The sequence below is a fragment of the Terrapene carolina genome, unplaced genomic scaffold, assembly GCF_002925995.2.
Source record: "Terrapene carolina triunguis isolate 2854851 unplaced genomic scaffold, T_m_triunguis-2.0 Scaffold27137, whole genome shotgun sequence".
NCBI classification, from domain to species: domain Eukaryota; kingdom Metazoa; phylum Chordata; order Testudines; family Emydidae; genus Terrapene; species Terrapene triunguis.
The window spans coordinates 1-4406 of record NW_020691488.1 but is presented as its reverse complement, the minus strand read 5'-3'; the positions used below and the strand labels follow the sequence as shown (position 1 = coordinate 4406).

The 4406-nt window shown below is 73.3% G+C and overlaps 1 pseudogene; it reads left to right on the top strand.

Annotated features, from left to right (window-relative positions):
* The first annotated feature begins 50 nt into the window (after positions 1-50).
* Positions 51-4361, top strand: LOC112123535 (annotated as a pseudogene).
* Positions 4362-4406: the final 45 nt, after the last annotated feature.

The following is a 4406-nucleotide window of genomic DNA, read 5'->3' as shown; positions in this document are numbered from 1 at the left end:
GCCCCATTCCCCACCCCCCTGAGCCAGCCAGTCCCCGCCCTGGGGCCGGAGGGGAGCCGGCTCCCCCTAGAGGGGACGGGCCCCGCGCCGCGTCTTTCTCTCTCTCACTGTCTCTCTCCCTCCCGCAGGAGCCGAGGAATTCGGTCGCCCACCCCTTCCCGTACCCGGCTCCCGCCTACGGCTCGCACCCCCCCCCCCACCGCCTGCCCCCCGCGCCCCCCAGCCCCCGCCCCTCCGGAGAGAGCCTCGGCAGCCAGGCCCGCTCCACTGGAAGTGACCTTAGAGCCAGCCGAGTTCCCCGGGGGCGGCCAGACCCCAGCACCTCACCAGCCAGCGTCACCTGCGTGCCTTACGCCCCGCGGCCCCCCCCCGGCCGGCCCCCCCACCAGCAAGACCCTGCGGGGGGAGCCGGGCCCCAGCTTGGTGAGTGGAGGCTGGGGGGGGGGACGGGGGGGCTGGGCTGGGGGGGGGGAGGCAGGGGGGTTCTCCAGCCCGGGGGGTTGTTCTGGCTGGGGTCCCGGTGTCTGGGGGGGAGTTTGGGAGGGACGGGGGATTCTGGCTGGAGTCCCAGTGTCTTGGGGGGGGTCTGGCTGGGCTCCCGGTGCCTGGGGGGCGGGGGGGTTGTGGCTGGGGTCCCAGTGTCTGGGGGAGGCAGGGGGGTCCTGGTGTCTTGGGGGGGGGTTTCTGGCTGGAGTCCCGGTGTCTGATCGGCTGCCATCTCTCTGCTCCTCCCCGCAGGCTCCTGACCGTTACCAAACCCCGGCGCCGTCCAGCCCGGCCCCGGAGAACGTGGAGTGCCCGCCCCCCGGCCCTGCCCCCTGCCCCTCCTCCAGCCGACCCTGCGCCCCCCCGCCCCCCTCCTCCACCAGCCGGGGGCCCCCCGATCCAGGCCCTGCCCCGCCCCCCCTGCCCTGGCTGAAGGGCCCAGGCGTCCGGGACCAGGGGGAGGGCGCGGCCGGGGGGGACCCCCTGGACGAGATCCTGTTCGGGTGCGGGGGGGAGCCCCAGCTGGGTCCCTGCGACTCGGCCGGGCCCCGGGGGGGCTTCCAGGATTCCAACACCAGCAGCCAGGGGAGTAGGGGTGCCGGGGCGCCCCGGCGGGAGGGCGAACCCAGCCCCCCGCCGCCCCCCACCCCCTCCCCGCCCCCGCCCACCTACCAGTGCGCCTTTGCCAAGCAGGAGCCCCCCGGCCCCCCTGACTTCTGGCTGGAGACGCCCCCCCGCGAAGCTCGGCCGCCGGAGGGCGGGGAGGGGGTCCCCAAGGCCTCCCCCGGCCCCCCAAATACCTCAGGAAACTTCAGGCCCCAGCCGAGCCCCCCGCCCCCACCACCCAGAGCCTCCTACCCAAAGACGCTGCCTCCAGAGCCGGGCCCCCCCCCGGAAACGCCCCCCGGGGCGGCCCGGCGCCTCTTCGACTTCCCCGGCCCCCCCCCTGGAGGACCAGTTCGAGGAGCCCCCCGAGTTCTCCAAGATCCTGCCCGATGGCTTGGCCAACATCATGAAGATGCTGGACGAGTCGATCAGGCGGGAGGAGGAGGAACGGGAGGCCGGGCCCCCACCTGGCTTCCCGCCCCCTCCCACCCCGCTCCTGCCCGGCCCGCCTCCCCTGGCCAGACCAAAGCCACCGCCGGCCCCCCAGTTCGAGTACCCCAAGCCGGAGCCGCCCCGGCTCTACCCCTTCGGCAAGCGGGAGGAGGCAGGGAAGGGCCCGCCCAGCACAGCCAGCCTGCTGCGGTCGCTGGCCAGCGTGCTGGAGGGGCAGAAACATGCCTACCGGCCCAAGCCCCCCGCCGGGGCGAAGAAGCCCCCGGCCCCGCCGCCACCGCTGCCGCCGGCGTCTTCCTCGCCATATTCTACCTCAAGCCAGGCCTGGGCTGGGGGCGCCCGGGGTGAGGAGCCGGCGGGGGCCTCGCCTGAGCCCCGGGCCCCCAAGACGGAGTCAGAGGTGCTGGAAGAAATCAGTCGGGCCTGCGAGACCCTGGTGGAGCGGGCGGGGCGGGAGCCCAGCCCGGCCCCCCGGCCGCCCACGCCCCCGGCCACGCCACCCCGCCGGCCGGAGAAGGAGCACCGGCGGCACCGGCGGGCGGGCAAGGACGGGCGGCGGCACCGGCGGGAGGGCAAAGCCCCTAAGGAGAAGAACCGGCAGGTGCTCGGCAACCTGGACCCGCAGCGCACGGACTGCCAGGCGCGGGAGAACGGTGCCCAGGGCGAGGCGGGCAGAGCCGGCAAGCCGCCTCCGCCCACCGCCCCCCAGCCCGAGCGCCGCCCGCCCGCCCGCAAGGAGGAGGGCCCGGGTCCCGCCGGCGTGTGCCCGGCCGACCTGCTCAAGCTGCGCTCCTTCACCGAGGGGCCCCCCAAGGAGCTCAAGATCCGGCTCATCAAAGTGGAGAGCGGGGACAAGGAGACCTTCATCGCCTCCGAGGTGGAGGAGCGGCGCCTCCCGCTGGCTGAGCTCACCATCGCCCACAGCGCCGCCGACGTGGTGCGGGCCAGCAAGTGAGTGCCCCCCTCCGGCCCCGCCCGCTGCTGGAGCCCCCACTGCGGCGCCTGGCACTCCCAGATTCCCTCTGCCTGTGCACGTGCACCCCTATATCCGCCCAGTCCCCCTGGCTGTGCGCCCCCATTCTCCTGTCAGCACCCCCACAGCCCCCCGCCAGCACCCCCAGCTCCCCCTGCCTGTGTGTGCCCTGCCCGCCGCCGGAGCCCCCACCATGGCACCCGGCACCCCCAGCTCCCCCCCGCCTCTGCGCCCCCCATCCCTGCACCTGCACCCCTGTATCTGCCCACCAGCACCCCCAGCTCCCCCTGCCTGTGCGCCCTGCAGACCCCTGCCTGCACCCTCACAGCCCCCCGCCTGCACCCCCAGCTCCCCTTGCCTGTGCGCCCCACATCCACCCACCAGCAACCCCAGGTCCTCTCTGCCTGTGCGCCCCCATCCCCCCACCTGCACCCCCACATCTGCCCCCCAGTCCCGCCAGCTCCCCTCTGCCTGTGCACCCCTCATCCCCCCCACCTGCATCCCCACATCCTCCCGCCAACACCCCCAGCTCCCCCCTGCCTATGCAGCACCCCCGCAGCGCTCTCACATACCCCCTCTTGGCACCCCCAGACCCCCACTCGAACCCCCCCCAAACACACACGGACCCAACACCTCCACATGCCTCCCAGGCCCCTGGTGCCAGCCCTGTGCTGTAACGGGGTGGGGGGCGCTGGGCCCTGCACCCCAACATCCTGGGGACAGAGCGGGGTTCAGTGATGGACAAGGCAGCCACCTAGTGGGCAGCAGGGCTCACTACACCCCCTTCATTGCAGTGATCCTCAGACCCCAGCTCCTGGGACGCCCCCTGCCCCGTAACCCCCCACCCCAGCCACTGGGATGCCCCCTGCCCCATAACCCCCCCACCCCAGGCCCTGGGACGCCCCCTGTCCCATAACCCCCCAGCCCCTGGGACCCCCCCTGCCCCAAACCCACCCCCACCCCGGCCCCTGGGATGTGCCCCTGCCCCATAGCCCCCCCACTCCAGCCCCAGGACGTGCCCCGCCCCCAACGGGCTGCGTTCTCCCCCCAGGCACGCCAAGGTGAAGGGGAAGTTCAAGGAGTCGTATCTGTCGGCCGCCCAGTCCGTCAAACCCCTCATCAACGCCGAGGAGAAGCTGCCCCGGGAGAAACTCAACCCCCCCACGCCCAGCATCTACGTGAGTGACGCCGCCAGGGGGCGGGGGCCCAGGGATCTGACTCATGTGGGGAGAGATACCGGCTTGGGGGTCTGGGCTGGAGGCGGACGGGGATACTGGAGAGGTCTGGGAGCAGATGGGGATACCGGAGGGGGATAACAGACGGGGCTGGGGTGGGAAGGGGATACCGGGTGGGACGGGGATACCAGAAGGGGCTGGGGATACCGGAGGGGGCTGGGAGCACACAGGGATACCGGAGGCGCCCGGGGGGGATGGGGACACCGGAGAGGTCTGGGGGGGGCGGGGATACTGGAGGGGTCTGTGGTTAGTGGAGGGGGCTGGGAGCAGACGGGGATGCCGGGGGGCACGGGGATACCGGAGGGGGCTGGGGATACCGTAGGGGACTGGGAGCAGACGGGGATACCGGTGGGGCCCGGGGGGGGACATCAGAGGGGACTGGGAGCAGATGGGGATACCCGGGGGGACGGGGATACCAGAGGGGGCTGGGGATACTGGAGGGGGCTGGGAGCAGACGGGGATACTGGACGTTTGCTGTTCTCACACTCCCTCCCCCCGGCAGCTGGAGAGCAAACGCGACGCCTTCTCGCCCGTCCTGCTGCAGTTCTGCACCGACCCCAAGAACCCCATCACGGTGATCCGGGGGCTCGCCGGCTCCCTGCGCCTCAGTGAGTGCCTCACTGGGGAGGGAGGGGGGAGAGCTATGGGGAGGG